Source organism: Bidens hawaiensis, unplaced genomic scaffold, assembly GCF_021521415.1.
Source record: "Bidens hawaiensis isolate Kalapana, Puna unplaced genomic scaffold, B.hawaiensis_p1.1 tig00023227_1, whole genome shotgun sequence".
Lineage (NCBI taxonomy): Eukaryota > Viridiplantae > Streptophyta > Magnoliopsida > Asterales > Asteraceae > Bidens > Bidens hawaiensis.
In genome coordinates this window covers 240,365-259,130 of record NW_027493644.1, presented here as the reverse complement: position 1 = coordinate 259,130, position 18,766 = coordinate 240,365, and the positions used below count along the sequence as shown (strand labels likewise).

The window sequence follows — 18,766 nt, the reverse complement described above, 5'->3', positions numbered from 1 at the left end:
CATAATTTGAAAGACTTTTAACTATGCAACTAGCAAACCAAGAGATTGATGTATATTTCTTCATTATAAAAAATATGTTTATCCATTTTATTTTCGTACATACTCAACATTTGAAATGAGTCGGCAAGTGCACATATAGATGATTCCGTGTCGAATACTAAATTATGCAAAGGGCACGTGTAACATGAAACAAGTGACAGTCTCCTATATAAAACCAGTATCATATGCATATAATCATATTATACTCCATTTCCACTTGTATTTATTGTTATCTTGTGATCAACTTTCAAAAATGGGAAAATGTTTTCTTGTGTTTATGTTAATGCTAGTTCTCTTTGCCTCTGGTATGTTAGAACTGACTAATGAACTAAAAAAGTAGTAAACAAATGTTTGTCAACAAAAGGATGTGGAATACAAAAACGACTATTAGGGGGGACGGGGGGTGCGTGATGGAGCTCTCATCACGCGTGGTGGGTTTTTCCACACTGCCGCCGCTACCTTGTCACGCGAAATCGAGGAGGTTTGTGTGATGGCCATCACGCGTGAGATGGGGTGGAAACCAAGAAATCTATCCGTTGGGAGGGGGTGGTTATGACCGTTGGGGGAGCCGTCGCCGGAAATGATGGATCGCCGGAAGTGATGGGTCACCGGAAGTGATGGATCAAAGGAATCGATGTCGGAGGTGGGTGTGGGGCGTTTGTTGGTGGATTGAATTGGGGTTTTGAATCTGGGTTTGGTGTGAGTCGGGTCGTGTTGATCGGAAGGTGGTGGTGGTGGAGGTGGTGGGTCGGATTCGGATCCGTCGGATGAGTGTTCGGCTTCGTCGCCGGAGGATGAATTGGCGGCCATTGGTGGTGGTGGTGAGATTAGGGTTTGTGAGAATTTGGGGGAATTGGTAGAAGGTGGTGATGATGAGTGTATATATATATGTATATATATGTGGGTGTATATATGTATATGTGTGTGAGTGTTGAAGACTAAAGGTAAACACGATAAACACGAGACATCGGACAAAAACAAAACAAAAAAAATTCATCACACATCACCACCCCTAGTAAAAAACCATCACATGTGATGGATTTGAAATTGATGATGTGACACCATTTGATGAGTGATGTGGCACCCTAAAGGCTTAGGCTAAAGGGTAATCGGGTATGGTTCATTTGAATTTTTAACCATTCCCCTCATAAGAGGCCATAAAAAAATAATAACAAAATCAAGATTCTACCTGATAATTACTTTTTTAGGAATTTTTACATTTTGGAGTTAGAATAAAAAGAATATCAATATGTGAAGTGTTTTAATCAAGTTTAACATCAATTACAAAAAATTAGCACCCACAATAACCACTTGGGTAAAGTAAAGCATTAGACCAAAATTAATCTTGAAATGAAATAGTATTAAATAACATAAGGGTTAATTGTTACATCAAACTAAAACTAATATCAAGAAATGCAGATGGCTTGAATCTCTTTTAAGTATTGGTAGCCCTGGTATACTGGCTAGCATGAGCAGATACCATCCTTATTGCACCTCTAGCCATCAAATCCTTGATTGCCTTGCGCGCCAAGGAGCCGTTGATCTGTTAAAAAAAACATATATATAAACATTTTGATCATGAGAAGAACCCCCAAACTCAACATGAAGAATACAATTCAAATGTTGCAAACATATAAATCCAAGCTAGAGATCGACTTCACTTATTTATATAAATTATTATTCAATTACAAACTCATTCCAAATAGATGCAGAAAAAAACTTACTCATAACAAAAACTTATTTCACAGCAAATATAAACAGATAAAAAAGCATCATTAATTTGACCAATAAAAACACACATCATTACTTAAAATGTGCTTTATGTCATATCTTAAACCTCTTTTGTATTTTACAAAAATTTTAAATAATGAAACATTAGCATCAAATTTTATAGGATCATGTTTGTATTAAGTCATAAAAACCCATGCCATGTCAAGTCAATTTTTAAGGCTAGATTATAACACCCCTAATTAGTTTGTAACAAAAACATAAAAGGCAACATTAAAGATTAGTAAAACAAATAGTAACAATACCCTTAATCTGTCTGACAAGATGGAAGGAGTGATGAGCTTGAACTTTGGAGCTTCAGAAAGAAGCTTGTCATATGTTGCCTTATCAAATAAAACCATGTTATTCACCTTCTCCTTTTGTTTTCCTTTGCTCCACTTCTGTATAACGATTAAACAACCATAACATCCTAGAAAGTTATCAAAAATAAAAAGTTTCTCAAGGTTGAATCAATCTTCCAAATTTGATAAATTTATGACTAGGAGACTCAAAATACATAGGGTATGTTTGGCAAAACTAGCTGGTAGCTGTAGCTGGAAGCTGTTGGCTGGAAGTTGGTGACTGAAAGCTGTAGCTCTTTAGATATATTTAGATGTTTGGCAGAGTAGCTGGAGCTTTTAATAAAACGTATAAAATTACTAAAATGGGCATAACTAAAATCAATAATAGTAAATGTATTTATTTTGGAAGGTTATTTAAGTAAATTATCATACTAAAAGCTTGTAGCTCTTTCTAAACGCTACTAGTAGAAGCTTTAAGCTTTAAGCTTTTTCTTCTGACCTAAAAGCTTCAAGCTCCTTGAACCAAACCAAACAGAGCTTTTAATTGAGTAGGAGCTTTTTCTTAAAAGCTTGAAGCTTGTAGAAGCTCCTAAAAGCTTCACGCCAAACAAACCCATAGTGTCAAACAAAAAAGTGGAGTTATTTTTTTTGTCCGAAAGGTGTTCTTGAGAAAAAATGTATGCCAAGATAGGAAAACACATAAATACTCTCTATTTTATAAAAAAACAGAAAAAAAGAACTATCTTTCTTTGCTTCTTGAAGATTTAAAAATAATAAATTTATTAATAGAACACATATAAACCTATGTAAATAGTAAAGAAGGGTGCATTAACTCTTCTAAAATTAAGGGTCAAATAAGGATGTGGGATATTTACATTGCAGGTGCCATGAACAATTGACGAAGGACGTTTAACTGGTTGATTATTAAGTTGTTCTCCCTCTATAAGGCTTCACATTACATTAATGATCGCCCCTGATTTTCCCTCCCTGTTTTTTCACAAGTTATGCTTTTCGTACTTTAAGTTTCAAGCATTAAACATAGATCAAATGTATGTTGCATAGACTAATTATCGTCTCAATATCACTTAGTAGTTTGTATGGAAATTATCCAATAACATGACTTTATATTGAAAGAAAAAAGGTTTTACTTTTAAAACGAGACTCAATACCGAAATTAACTTTGTTAGCAAGATGATCAAGTAAAAGAGACATTGTCGAGAAACCAACACGACGATGATAATTCTAAGCGGGTCTTGTTTCCTTTACAAAGGTTGTATATGTCATGCATAGATGAGTTCAAAATATCAACAATGTCACGTCATCTTCCAAAGTACAAATGTGTTGCGATATTCTCGGTGAGTGAATTCACAACTCACAAACCAAAAATATAACAAAACATCCGATCCCCAGGAAGTAAATAAACATTTACAACACTTTAAACACATCTGAGCATGACATAGACAACCTCTACAATGAAAGCAAGACCAAACAAGAATGCATCATCATCACACTGGTTTCACAATGGCGTCTCTGCTTCCTCATCCTTACACTAACAAAGTCAACTACACTACAGCATTGATCTTAGTATTGAACAACCATCATCAACTCCATCATGATGGATCAATTAAAAATACCACTAAAAATAACCATTATCGAAACCCCAACCAACATTGAGACGGAATATTCTATGAAACACACATGTTGACCTATGCTTAATAAATAAAATACAAAACACAAAAAACATAATTTGTGGAAATACCAGAATGGAAAACTAGGAGTGGCCATTGATATAACATGTAACTTTCTAGAGACAAAAAAGCTTCATAATCAAATAATCAAACAATTAACCGTCGTTCCTAAAATGTCAAGACTTCTAAAGTGTCCAACATCTTTTAGTTGATAAATTTTCTTGTAAGAATTTTGTTTTTTTTAATGAGAAATTTTTTTACTAATTTGATAAGTATTTTTTAATCAACACAAACTTAACAAAAACTATATTTCAACATTTGTTTAAGAAACTGGAAATGCTTCCTAGAAATTTCTGTCAAAAAGTTTCTCGTTTCTGATTCAGTCTCCCAAACATGATAAACTTATGACCAGGAGACTCAAAATACACAGTGCCAAACAAAAAAGTGTGATTTTTTTTGTAAGAAAGAGTGTTCTTGAGAAAAACTGAATACCAGGATGGGAAAAAAACATAACTACCCTTTATTTTATAAAAAGAAAACTGTTATAAAAGGAACTATCCTTTTCTTTTTGAAGATCCAAAAATCGCGTATATTTAATAAAAACATATACACCGGCAAAGAAGGGTGTCATGCCTCTTTTAAAATTAGAGGTCAAATAAAGATGTGGGCTGTTTACGCTGTCGGCGCCATGAACGATTGACGAATGACGTTTAACTGGTTGATTATTAAGTCATTCTCCCTCTATAAGGCTTCACATTACATTAATGACCTCACAAGTTATGCTTTTAGTACTTTAAGTTTCAAGCATTAAACATTGATCAAATGTATGTTTCATAGACTAATTATCGTCTCAATATGATATAGTAGTTTGTATGGAAATTATCCAATAATACAACTTTATATTGAATAAAAAAAAATTTACTTTTAAATCAATCAATGATGATAAAGGAAACGCTAATAGATCAAAACCGAGGCTCAATACTGAAATTAACTTTGTTAGCAAAATGGTCAAGTAAAAAAGACGTCGAAAATCCAACATGACGATAACAATCCTTAGCTGGTCATGTTTCCTTTACAAAGGTTGTATATGTCATGCTTAGATGAGTTCAAAATATCAACAATGTCACATCAACTTCCAAAGTACAAATGTGTTGCGATATCCCCGGTGAGTGAATTCACAACTCACAAACCAAAAATATAACAAAACATCCGATCTCCAAGAAGTAAGGAAACATTTGCAACACCTTAAACACATCTGAGCACGACATAGACAACCTCTACAATGAAAGTATGACCAAACAAGAATGCGACATCATCACGTTAGTTTCACAATGGCGTCTCTACTTCCTCATCCTTACACTAACACAGTCAACTATAGCATTGATCTTAGTATTGAATAACCATCATCAACTCCATCATGATGGATCGATTAAAAATACCACTAAAAATAACCATTATCCAAAGTCCAAACCCCAACCAACATTGAGAAGGAATATTCTATGAAACACACGTGTTGACCTATGCTTAATTTGTGGAAATACCAGAATGGAAAACTAGGAGCGGCCATTGATATAACATGTAGCTTTCTAGAGACAGAAAAGCTTCATAATCAATCAATTAACCGTCGTTCATGAAATGTCAAGACTTCTGAAGTGTCCATCATCTTTTTAGTTGATAAATAAAACAAAATAAAATGAATAAGTGGACCTTCTTTTTCTGCTTACCACCGCCGGACTTGGTGGGCTTAGAAGAGGAGCTTTTTCCTTCTTCGGCGCCTAATAAACAGTTTCACGAGTAATAATCAATCCAATTAAACAATAAACTTTAACTAATGGAGTGATAGATCTGATTATTGTGTATGCTTACCATGAAAGCTGGTGATGATTTTGGTGGTTTTGAAAGCACCAAAGAGAAGTGTAAGCTGCTGTTGCGGCTGCAATGGGATGGAGAGTGTGTTGTGATGTGAGTGCACTTATATAGAGTTATGGTTACATTGATATTGTCGAAAAACGGGTCGGGTAATCGGTTATGGGTCAAAGAAATAAAAGTGCATTTATTGATATTTATTTGATCAATGCTATGTTTGTCTGTTTGTGCAAATACTTAATAAAACCGTTTAAAAATATATTACTACAAAATATAAAAAACTAATAATGATGAGTTTTGTTGTAATCGTCTTAACACACTTTGGAAATGAGAAACGAAAAAATGTTTGTAGGAAGGCTGTTAATTTGGAAGAGATAATAGGATATATTAAGACTAATTGTTTTTTAGTATAAGTATATGTTTAAACATTGGTCTTTAACGTTGAATTGGTGTAATTTTGATTTCATGTAATCCTTCGTTTTTGGGGACTGCCCTCCGACTTGTGGAGGCGGCCCATGAGTGTGTATAATTTGGTGATTTTAAATTGGATTATGTTAGCATTTCAACGTGTTAGGTTTATTTTGAACATGCGAGAATTGGGGAGTGACAATGGAAACTCTACATACTTTTAAGACAGGGAGTTTCATTATGGTAAAAAGTAAAGGGACTAAATTTGGCATTTGATAAAAGTTAGATTATGACAGGAGTCACATGACCATCCAAGGTAGATGCCACGTTTTTCCTGGAATGTGTACTTTTGCATGTAGTTTTATAAGGTACCCAAAAAACAAATTAAACTTATTGCAACGTTAAGAGTTACAAGACAGGTGGCTGTGGGGCTTTAAAGTGGGTGACAAAGGTTAGAGCATCCACGTCAACAAACTTATACAAACCGTCACATCAGATTTCAAACTTTTCATAAAAATATCCACTTTTTTCCACAACAACAAACCAACATATCATCACCTACTATTTTATATTTAATTAATTTTAAATATACTTTTATAATAAATTAATTTTTATATTTAATCACATTAATTTTGGTTAGATCAGATGCCCTTTCCTCACACTTTCTTCATCCCATCAGTAAGCACCACAACCACCCATCACCTCTCGCCGGAGATTCAAACAACAAACCTACACAAAAATACTTTTGGTAGATCTGAAGATACACTCTCCTCTCACTTTCTTCATCCCCTCAGTAAGCACCACCACCCATCACAGTCGCCCATCACCTCTCGCCGGATATTCAAACGGCGAACAGAAATCGGTCTCCCTTCATGTTGAATCAGATTTTGGTGAGGTTGTAGTGGAGACGCTAATTGAAGATGGACTTTTTGAAACTTCAAATCGGTTAGATCTGAAACCACTTCATGTTGAATCAGATTTTGGTGAGTGAAGAAACACTAATCGACCCCGGGCAGATTACGGATAATCTGGGGGTTAAATAGATGTTTCCCACGAGGGTTAGGTCCGGCAAGATGGTTATTCTTCTGATGACCTGCAAAACAGACACCGTGAGCTCGTCACTGAGAAGGGGGGGTACCTCCTTGTGACCACCCTCCGGCGTGAGAATCAGACTAGATTGCTCTTGAATATAAGTGTATTAAGAGAAATGACTAGAGCAGATATCAGATAATATATGAAGATATAAGATAATAAGATATGATACCGTTCCAAGGTGTTGGAGTATTTATAGCCGAAGGTAGGTTTCCAAACAGGTACAGCCGGCTGAATAGTATTCCTGTTCTACCAACTGTGAGCTACGCACGTGCCATGCTGGTGGTTGGTGGGTAGGCAGCGGCTGATAGTGACCAGGCCGGCTGTGTACTATTCCTTTTCCACCAACTGCAGGCTATGCACGTGCTACGACAGGTTGGTGAGTAGGCAGCGGCTGATAGTGACATTAAGTAGTAGAGCGTGCTGCTCGTCGTACTGTTGTCAGTGAGCTGTCGCAGCTTTGGTCAGATCTTTTGTCCATACCTTGGCAGGTACAGTACAAAAGATCCTCCAGTAGCGTACGGACTGGCTCATTTGGGCGGGAGTTTTCCCGGCTTTGGGCGGGAGTATTCCCGGCTTGCTCACTCCTTCTTCAGGTGACATTGCTGAATTATTTAAGAGTTAGTGCCTTGTGCGTGTAGCCTTGCTGCGCGGGTAGCCTTCTCTGATGGCTAGTATCCGTTGCTGCGGGAACAGGCGGAGTACGTCGACCATTGGGAGGCTTTTCCTGAGGGAACAGCTTGCGTACTGCGCGTAAGGACGTCACGTCTCTGAGCATGGTGGGTCCTGCGGATCCAGTTGGTTTTTGCGCAGACGTCTCTTCAAGGTGAGTCTTGCGAGTTTAGTCTTTGCGCAGACGTCCCTCTTGAAGGTGAGTCTTGCGGGTTCAACTGCGCAGACGTCCCTCTTTGAGGTGAGTCTTGCGGGTCCAACTGGGCTCTGCTGGGACCTACCTCTTCAAGTCCCCCCAGTCCAATGTTCTTCTCATGAATTGTTAACAAGTGAGGTGAACTTTTGGACTTAAGCAAAGGGTTTTGAAAAGGGTTTAGTTTTAAGGTTTTCCATGGGGATTCTTCCCGCGGAAGTCCTAATGTCACGTGCAGAAATTCCCGACTTTTCTGCTTGATCTTTGGGTATGATGCGGGTAGGTCTGTAACCTCCTCGCAAGTCAGGAGCGTTGAGTTCCACTTGTGTAGATTCTCCATGAGGTTTTGGTAGTTTTAAACATAGTGATCAATTATGTTAAAACAACCAATTCCATCTTGGAGCTTCAAACAATCTAGTTCTCAACGTTCCCGCTATGCGGGGATGTTATTTCCGTTTCCGCAAGCATGGCCCAGAAGATCCTTCTTGGTTTCAATTCCCTGCGGAGTGCTAAGTATGTGAAGGGTTTTGCCTTGACACTGTACCCGCACTCGTCTTATAGTTACTTTACTTTCAAGGTATTCCTGGCGTCAATTCCCTGCAGGTGCTAAGTATGTGAAGGGTTTTGCCTTGACACCGTACCCGCACCCGTCTTATAGTTACTTGGTTGCCGAGGTATTCTTGGCTTCAATTCCCTGCAGGTGCTAAGTATGTGAAGGGTTTTGCCTTGACACTGTACCCGCACCTGTCTTATAGTTACTTGGTTGCCAAGGTAAGGGGGTAAAGTCCCGCTTACTTTTGAATCTTTTTGAATCTTTTTGAAATTCGAAGAGTTGGTGAAAGGATAAGAACAGTCCAACTGTTGAAGGGACGTCAGCGTGGTCTGACAGTTTCTTCTGACAATTTCAGGACGTGCATGAAGTTATGGCGACGTGACAGTATATGGTCATTCCAGACGCTTTTTCAGGCGCGTGGGCGCGAGTTTTCGGGCGCGTGGCCGCGAAGTTTACGGCGCGCGTCCTGTCGACAGTTGTTGCCAGCTTGCATATTCCACGTGTCATAGTTTCATTGCACCTGCGCTTTTCCGTCTCTCCCGCATTAAATTCATCGCATTCATTGCGATGAGTATATAAAGGGAGGAGAGGATGCATCTCAACTCACAGTTTCACTTCTTCTAAGCGATTTCCGGCGAATACTCTAACTTTTGTCGAGCATTCTCCTGAAATCGTTCTTTCCATCTTCCAAAACATGTCTTCCATTCGTGATCCTGAGGCTATTGCCGAGGAGTCCGAAGTATACACCAAGAATCCGATGTCCGCGTCTGATAAGGATGATAAGAGTACTGCTGGCGAGTGCCAGTGTGCTCTTTCCGTCGACCTGTACCAGTACATCGTCAAGAAGTTCATGCTCGAGCCTTTCGAGCCTGAGTTTCCTGAGTCTCACCAGACGGTGTATGATGCCCCCAAGGGCAAGTTAGGGGTGTATGCTGCATTCTTCGTCTATGGGAATCTGAGGTTCCCATTGACGAAGTTTGTGTACCGTGTTTTGGAGAGACACGGTGTACACCTAACGGAGGTGCACCCGATGGCGATCGCAAAGGTTCGCCATTTTGAATGGGTGTGCCATATTCTGGGCGTTGAGCCCCGCGTCGACCGCCTGATGACCTTCTACTCTTGGAGGTGCATCCAGGGCTGGTATACCTTGGTCAATCGGATCAAGGGTTTGAAGATCTGCGCTACCGAGCGCAGTCTTCGTTCTTGGAAGCGGGAGTTTTTCTATGTCTCCGCTCGCGTCGTCCCCATTGCGATGACGTTCAAGAACGGGAGGGCGCTCCCTAGCCTTCACGCCTCTAATTACCAAGAGGCGGAATGGTTCGCCAAGATCTCCCAGATCCAGACTCCGGTTTACCGCTTTGCGGAGTCTGGGATGGTGATGCTTGGGATGAGCCGGGTATGGAAGGATGCTGGGGCAGAGGCGCCACAGATTCCCATCGTCCTCGAATACGGTTTGAACTCTATCCCTTACGGTATGCTTCATATCTTTTTGCTGATTTAGGGTTTTTCTTCTAACTGCTTTTCTGTTTATTTTCAGAGGGGAACAATTTGCAGTCGCTTCTGCAACCGCGTGAGAGCGGTGGTCCCGCTCGGCTGGGTACTCGTGCTTTCGACGAGAACGAGTTGCCCATCTTGGAGCAAACGGCGGATCGGTTTGTGGAGGTCTACCAGCCGGGCCACGAGATTCTGAGCGCCAGGCGGCCAGGTAAGGGACTCTTTAACCCTCGCCCTCTCAATGCTCAAACCTCTGCTGGAATTCCTCTAATTTTGTCATCTGATGAGGAATCCACAGATGGTCCTTTCTTCGTGAGGAAGAAGAAAGCTGCCGGCGTGAAGGGCAAGGCGAAGGTTGCCTCCACTGCCGATCAGGGGAACCGGTCTGAGTCGGAGACTGAAAGTGAGGAGGCGGCGGGGAACCCTGGTGGTGGTGAGACAACTGTCTCGGAGGTTGAGACAGCTGTCACCTCCGATCTGCCCAGTACGACGACGGTGACCGGCGTGAAGAGGCCGGCTCCCTCGGGTTCGTCCCCGCCTATCAGAACCTTCAAGCTCAAGAAAACTCGTAAGTGTAAATTAATCTTACCCGCAATTCTTTCCGCCATTGGTTTTAATATCTTGTCTTCATGCAGGCGTGGATGCTACTGCATTCCAAAGTAATGCGGGGAGGAGCAGTTCTGGACCCATGACGGTAGGTTTGGTCAACCTACCCGAGGCGATGACCCAGGCGGCTACGCCTGTTTGCAGTATTGGTTCAGTTGCTCATTCTGTTGAGGCAACTGTTCCAACTGTAACATCATCCCCGCCGGCTGTCAGTGCGATCTTCACGGAATCCTTCACTGAGCCGGCGGTGATTGTTTCCGCGGGCTCCTCCGCAGCGGCGGCCACGGTTGTGAGTTCACCTCCAGTGAGTTCACCTCCGATGGTCTCTACCGCGGCGGCTTCAACCGTGCCTCCGGCACCGGCGACTACCTCGTCCCCGGCCGGTTCAGCAGGTATGTTCGGGGCTTCTAGCCAATCTCTGCCTCCTTCCCATCTGCCTGACCTCTTGGATGGTTATCCGTTAGGTTCGGGTGATGGGTTTGGCGGCTACCGGCCTGTTGTCGACCCTACAGGTGCGTAGGGTTATTTTGGCCTTTTTATATTTTTATCATCTTTTCCTAACTGCTTTTTGTTTTTGCAGTGTCGGATTCGAATGAGGCGGATGTTCCACGGTGGAACATCCGCCGGGGAACAACCCTTCGGACGACTGTGGACTGCGTCGAGTGGGCGCGTCACGCGGCCCCAAGTGGCGCGTTGGGGGAAGCCATGTCTAGCTACCAGGAGGGTAGGCTGACAAATGAGCTTCGGATTCTCTTTGCCCGGATGCAGCCGCGCGTCGAGTTGCTTTGTCGTGAAAACGACAAGTTAAAGGCTGCGCGTATCCAAGAAGTGGCTCAAGCGCGGGCTATCCGGGAGGAGAACAGGAGACTTTCCGCAATTGCTGCGGAGAAGGAAAAGGCCTTCAAGGCCCTTGAGGTTGAAGTGCAGGCCCTGCTCGAGGCCTGTTCCAAGACTACCCAAGCTGTTAACGAACAGCTTCGGTTGGCTAAGGAAACTGCGCGGAACGCGACCGAGAGGGCCACCAAGGCTGAAGCCGTTGCTGAACCTCTGCGCGCCGAAAATGAGGAGCTTAAAGCCAAACTAGAGAGGCTTCAGCAGGCTCATGATGCTTTGGATATGGAAGACGCCAAGAAGCTCCAAGAGATCTTGGATCAGAGGGGTATGCTTGACCACACTGAGCGTAAGCTAAAGGGCGTTGAAGAGGCTGCTGCTAAGGAAGTGTTGCTTGCCAACCTTAACAAAAATGAAGCCGAACGCGCCCGTAACCAAGCTCAAGCTGCTCTCCAGGAGGCTCTGATCACCAAGGAATGGCTTCTACGAGAAGCGTTGTCGCAGGTATGCGTAGCTTCATAATATCTTTACGCTTTTCTTTGTACTTAGAAAAGGTTTTGATACTTTGTATTTTTTTCTTGTAGGTTGTGCATCGGATCTTCACGAACACATCTTATGACGATGCCATGAGCGCAGCCCTCAACGATTCCCATGAGGATGGGGAAGAGGCTGGTTTTCTGCTTGGTCTGGGGTTTGTTGAGAAGGGCATCCCGCCTTCCAACTTCCCTCTTTATGATGTGGACACCGAAGCTGCCTATGACCAAGCAGTGAACCAGTATGCTGCCTTCTCGCATCCGGTGGTGGAGAAGGTGAACGAAATTGCTGCTGCTGATGATGGGTTAACCATTCTCAAGACTTTCCTTGAACCGCCACAGCCAACTGATGGTGCGGGTACAAGTGAGTTTGGAGGGAGTGGTCCTGAAGTTTGAACCTTGAGATCCCTTCCCACCGTAGATTTATATTTCTGTAGGCGGGTAGATACCCGGCCATTCTTGTAATGTTTGAATTTTTTATGAAATATAAATGTTTGTGCGGGTAGGACCGCCAATTTCACTGGATGACTTGCTTTATAAACGTTATATGACTTGCTCATGCATATTATAGCTTAATTTGGCACTTGTTTTGCCGCATAAACAATATATGATTCGCTCGTGCATACTTTAGTTTAACAGCAATTTTTCAAGTGTTTTGAATAAGTTAACCGTTCGACGCGCGGTTGTCAATAGGTTAGTGTTCAGTTTCCTCTATCATGATTGTGCGGGTAGGACCGTCACTTTCATTTAGTGGGATGACCAAACTTTACATATAACTGACCTGCGTGAAGGTTTGCCGTTTTTTGTGTTTATGCGGGTTTTGCCGCCGTCCACACGCAACGACTTCCCCAATTATTTATGCGGTGAATACCGGCATATCAGTGTTTTGAATAAGTTAACCGTTCGACGCGCGGTTGTCAATAGGTTAATGTTCAGTTTCCTCTATCATGATTGTGCGGGTAGGACCGTCACTTTCATTTAGTGGGATGACCAAACTTTACCTATAACTGACCTGCGTGAAGGTTTGCCGTTTTTTGTGTTTATGCGGGTTTTGCCGCCGTCCACACGCAACGACTTCCCCACTTATTTATGCGGTGAATATCGGCATATCAGTGTTTTGAATAAGTTAACCGTTCGACGCGCGGTTGTCAATAGGTTAATGTTCAGTTTCCTCTATCATGATTGTGCGGGTAGGACCGTCACTTTCATTTAGTGGGATGACCAAACTTTACCTATAACTGACCTGCGTGAAGGTTTGCCGTTTTTTGTGTTTATGCGGGTTTTGACGCCGTCCACACGCAACGACTTCCCCACTTATTTATGCGGTGAATACCGGCATATCAGTGTTTTGAATAAGTTAACCGTTCGACGCGCGGTTGTTAATAAGTTAATGTTCAGTTTCCTCTATCATGATTGTGCGGGTAGGACCGTCACTTTCATTTAGTGGGATGAACAAACTTTACATATAACTGACCTGCGTGAAGGTTTGCCGTTTTTTGTGTTTATGCGGGTTTTGCCGCCGTCCACACGCAACGACTTCCCCAATTATTTATGCGGTGAATACCGGCATATCAGTGTTTTGAATAAGTTAACCGTTCGACGCGCGGTTGTCAATAGGTTAATGTTCAGTTTCCTCTATCATGATTGTGTGGGTAGGACCGTCACTTTCATTTAGTGGGATGACCAAACTTTACCTATAACTGACCTGCGTGAAGGTTTGCCGTTTTTTGTGTTTATGCGGGTTTTGCCGCCGTCCACACGCAACGACTTCCCCACTTATTCATGCGGTGAATACCGGCATATCAGTGTGGAAAGTTCACAAGTATAAAGGTAAGACCATCAGCGTCAATGTGGTAAGGAGAATCATTTCCATTAGAAGTGGCTCTGGGCCTTTACAAGTTTGGAATTGATCTACATGCAACCTGTGTAATTGAACTCCCATGTTCTTGGGATGGGGGTGTCATCGAGCCTTTCGAGCCGATATTCACCTGGTTCGGAATCTCGTTGTTTACGCAGTATGTAGTCTCCAACATTGAAGCTGCAGTTTCATTCGTGTTTTCCCTAACTGGGGTTCAACACGCATTAGCCTGCTCAGCATTCATTACGCCACGAGGTGCGTGAGTTTCCCATCTCTGACAAATGCTTCGACGATGTCCTTCAAGTCTAAGCATTCCTCGGTGGTGTGGCCTCTTGTCCTGTGGAAGTCACAGAATTTGCTTTGATCAGCGTTTGGACGCTGTCGGATAATTGGAGCCTCTGGCCATGGGAGCCTCTCGGTGGCGAATATCTCGGTGACGCTTTTGGTGAGTGGCGTCCATCTGGAGTTCCGGTTCGACGACTGCATGTTATCCTTTCCGCCTAACCGAGGGCGAGAGCTGGATGAGGTGTCAAAGTTTACCCTTGACTGCCAAATGCCTAGCTTCCTCTTTTTGTTTAGTCGGGCGGTGAGGACGTTGTTTTCTCTTGTTTTCTGGGTGTAGAGGTTTGTGCTCTGGGGAAGGTCTCTACCCAGTTGCTTTTCCGTTTCCGCGAAGCGTTTAGCTGCTGTCATGATGGCATTCCACGTGGATGGCATGCCGTCTTTACCCGTTAAGGTGCGGATGAGCTCTGGGTCCTTCGCGCCCTGGATGAAAGCAGCGCGAACAAGATCTTCGTTAATAGTGCCCAGACTTAGCTTCTTTGAATTGAAGCGCGTGATGAAGTCTAGTAAAGAATCATCTTCCTCTCGGATGCAGTTGAGGATCGTCCATTGCTCTTCGGTATACTTTCTTTGTTGACTGAAGTGTTGGCTGAACTTCTGCTGGAAGTCCGCCCAATCGTAGATGTGGTCGACCGGTAGACGGTCAAACCACGCTCTGGCTGCTCCAACCAGCGTCATCTGGAACATATAACACCACGTGGGTTCCGTCCAGTTGCTGACGGTTGCCCCCGCTATGAATCTGTTCAAATGATCGTCTGGGTCGGATATACTATCATAAGTGCCGATGTTGGACATCTGTTTGGCACTTCTCGGGGCGATTGCTTCCGCAATGTCCCTTGCAAACTTGGACGTTCCCGCATTTGCAGCAGTTAGTCTAAAGGTTTTGGAGAAGTCACGTGGGTTTCCCCCCGCGTTCCTTGGTTTGAAGGTTTCTCCGAAATTCCTTCTCGGTTGGAAGTCCGTTTCCTTACGCTTCCCTTTTGCCCTATGGCGAGGGTTTACGTCGGTGTCGGATTCCTCCCGATCGTCGTCCGAGTACTCGCACTCACTGCTCATGTTGAGCTGTTGAGTGCTTCCGAATTCGTCAGCCTGTCGGAGTGAACGCAAGCGTTCATCCAACTCAGCTTGGAATTCCTTCTGACGTGCTTCGGCCCACGCTTTAACTTGATCGAGTGTTTGGCGGGGGAGCCTCGCCTGTTGTCTCTCCAACTGGGTATCGGTGAATCCCAGTGAAGGATTGTTTACTGCACTTGCCCTGGCTCGGGTAACCGGGGTAGTGTTCGTAAAATTTACTGCACTTGCCCCGGCTTGAGTAACCGGGGTAGTGTTCGTAAAATTTGTGTACTCACCGGTGTTCCTACCAGTAGCTGGGGTTGTGATTACCGGGGTTTCTTGGTCACTCGCTGGCTTTGGGACCGGAGTAACGTTAACCATCTTTCCAGAAGTTTTGAAAAAAAACTGAAAAAGATTCAAGTTCTAGCTTTTATGCACGGATGGCGCCAATGAAGAAACACTAATCGACCCCGGGCAGATTACAGATAATCTGGGGGTTAAATAGATGTTTCCCACGAGGGTTAGGTCCGGCAAGATGGTTATTCTTCTGATGACCTGCAAAACAGACACCGTGAGCTCGTCACTGAGAAGGGGGGTACCTCCTTGTGACCACCCTCCGGCGTGAGAATCAGACTAGATTGCTCTTGAATATAAGTGTATTAAGAGAAATGACTAGAGCAGATATCAGATAATATATGAAGATATAAGATAATAAGATATGATACCGTTCCAAGGTGTTGGAGTATTTATAGCCGAATGTAGGTTTCCAAGCAGGTACAGCCGGCTGAATAGTATTCCTGTTCTACCAACTGTGAGCTACGCACGTGCCATGCTGGTGGTTGGTGGGTAGGCAGCGGCTGATAGTGACCAGGCCGGCTGTGTACTATTCCTTTTCCACCAACTGCAGGCTATGCACGTGCTACGACAGGTTGGTGAGTAGGCAGCGGCTGATAGTGACATTAAGTAGTAGAGCGTGCTGCTCGTCGTACTGTTGTCAGTGAGCTGTCGCAGCTTTGGTCAGATCTTTTGTCCATACCTTGGCAGGTACAGTACAAAAGATCCTCCAGTAGCGTACGGACTGGCTCATTTGGGCGGGAGTTTTCCCGGCTTTGGGCGGGAGTATTCCCGGCTTGCTCACTCCTTCTTCAGGTGACATTGCTGAATTATTTAAGAGTTAGTGCCTTGTGCGTGTAGCCTTGCTGCGCGGGTAGCCTTCCCTGATGGCTAGTATCCGTTGCTGCGGGAACAGGCGGAGTACGTCGACCATTGGGAGGCTTTTCCTGAGGGAACAGCTTGCGTACTGCGCGTAAGGACGTCACGTCTCTGAGCATGGTGGGTCCTGCGGATCCAGTTGGTTTTTGCGCAGACGTCTCTTCAAGGTGAGTCTTGCGAGTTTAGTCTTTGCGCAGACGTCCCTCTTGAAGGTGAGTCTTGCGGGTTCAACTGCGCAGACGTCCCTCTTTGAGGTGAGTCTTGCGGGTCCAACTGGGCTCTGCTGGGACCTACCTCTTCAGTGAGGTTATGGATTGATTGTAAATCAAGAATTGTTTTATAGGTATAAAGTGCCCACATCTGCAGGTTCGTGTTACATTTGCAGAACCAAACTTGTTCAGCGGACTTGGGAGCCACAACGGTGACGTCCGCCGGATTTACGTCCGTCGATTGCCACATGTATTCGGACCTAGGGAAATCCACCCCGTTGTGGATGCTCTTATGTGGTCGGGTCTTAAGGCCGGGGCGATAAGGGTTTTGATAGCCGATTAACAGGTCTTTAACAAAGAAATTGTGGGGCTTAAATATTTTTGCGTGCAATCCAGTGCACCACCACCACGCATCATCACCACATCGATGTACTTATTACTGACTTAACACTTAAAGGTTCAAAGTTTCGTAACTATTCAGACCATTTACTGATTCAACATCTTACTAATGCATAGGATGCCAACCAACCCCGAGCACAATTTTTATTTTTCATGTCAAAACATACATTGACACGAAAAAACAATAAAGAAAAAAAATATGGGATGCGTATATTGAGAAATAAGAGGGTGTCAATCAACCCTTCAACATGATGTTTAAACAAGCTTATTCTAAATATAACTTGAGAAATAAGATTGAAAAAATTTGTTTTTGTTTAAAAATGGGCACAACATGAGATATGTTGCATTTAAAACTTTCAACTTACAGCATAATGTGATGCTAACACCCCCATCACATTATTCGTAGACTCGTATTGCGTCTATAAGCATTATCTTTATATGGAAATGTAAAATACAAAGGAATCTAAAAATAAAAAGTGTGGAGAAGGATTTGTGATGACACAAAAAAAATCCCAACAAAAACTACATGAAAATAATACAAAAATCATAACTCAAATTATAAATTAAAAAAAAAGGAAAAAATTTAAATGTCACACCCTCAAATTTTGACTAACGGAAATTTACCGCGAGGCTGCGACCTACCAGGATCCAGCTCATTCGGTATACCAAACAACGAAATTAAAAGATTCAAAACAATTATTTAAGTCTCATTCAAACATGATAAAACAAAATCCAAACCAAACAATTTAAAAGAGTTGTGGAAGCGTTAAAGTAAACGTTTTAAGATAAACAATAACCCATGTGTTCAAACACGTACAACCCATCATATGCAAACAATGTGAAATAAAAGTTCATGCGGCAAATATTACTCATGACATATGCAATGCAATCCGCTCCTTAGCAGATCTAACACCCCGGGCAAATATAAATACCCAAGGGTCAATACGAGGCTAGTGAGTTCATAAGTAGTGTATGTGTAAGTAAATTTAGCACTTTTCAAAAATACCATGGTAGGTAACCCATTTACAAGCTACTAAACATTTGAACCGAATCTAATTGTCTTTATGCCTTCTTACCAGGTCTATCACAAAACACTTAAACATGTTAGGACAATTTACACTCGTTCGACCTCCAGTCGAGTTATAGCAGGTGGGGTTTGTCAAACCCATTAGTACTACTTAAATTTATTCGCGATCCCATCATAATGGTTCAAAGTATGTAAGGACTTTAAGTGATATGAGAACATATAGTATACACTTGTGATATATAAGAAACTACATAAATCCAAAAAAAAAAGTCGACGTGTTTTCCTCTATAAAACCAGTATGTTCATGTTTTCTCTCAGAAAACAAGTATAAGCAAATGTTTTGTTTTAAATCCAGAAAACAAGTGAGGAAAATGTTTTGTGTTTTCAATTCAGAAAACAAGTAAAGAAAATGCTATGTGTTTTCAATCCAGAAAAATAAGTATTGAAAAATCATGAACTCATCTAGTGTCGCGTGTGATAGACTTTTCTCAAAACCAAAATGATGCATTTTACTCGCTAACTGTTACCAACCAATGTTAGAAATGGCGAAAATCACTCAAATACACCACCAATTGCAATAATTAAGGTTGAATTGAAGATGATTGGGGTTGGGTTGGATGTG

The 18,766-nt window shown here is 42.6% G+C and overlaps 1 pseudogene across 1 annotated transcript; it reads right to left on the bottom strand.

Moving 5' to 3' along the window:
* Nucleotides 1-1,371: 1,371 nt before the first annotated feature.
* Nucleotides 1,372-5,682, bottom strand: LOC143567146 (small ribosomal subunit protein eS25-like; annotated as a pseudogene). Its single transcript, XR_013141362.1, has 4 exons — nt 5,663-5,682; nt 5,504-5,571; nt 2,073-2,207; nt 1,372-1,582 (listed from the first exon to the last, which is right to left on the bottom strand). The product of XR_013141362.1 is annotated as a small ribosomal subunit protein eS25-like (transcript).
* Between the last annotated feature and the right edge of the window lie 13,084 nt (nt 5,683-18,766).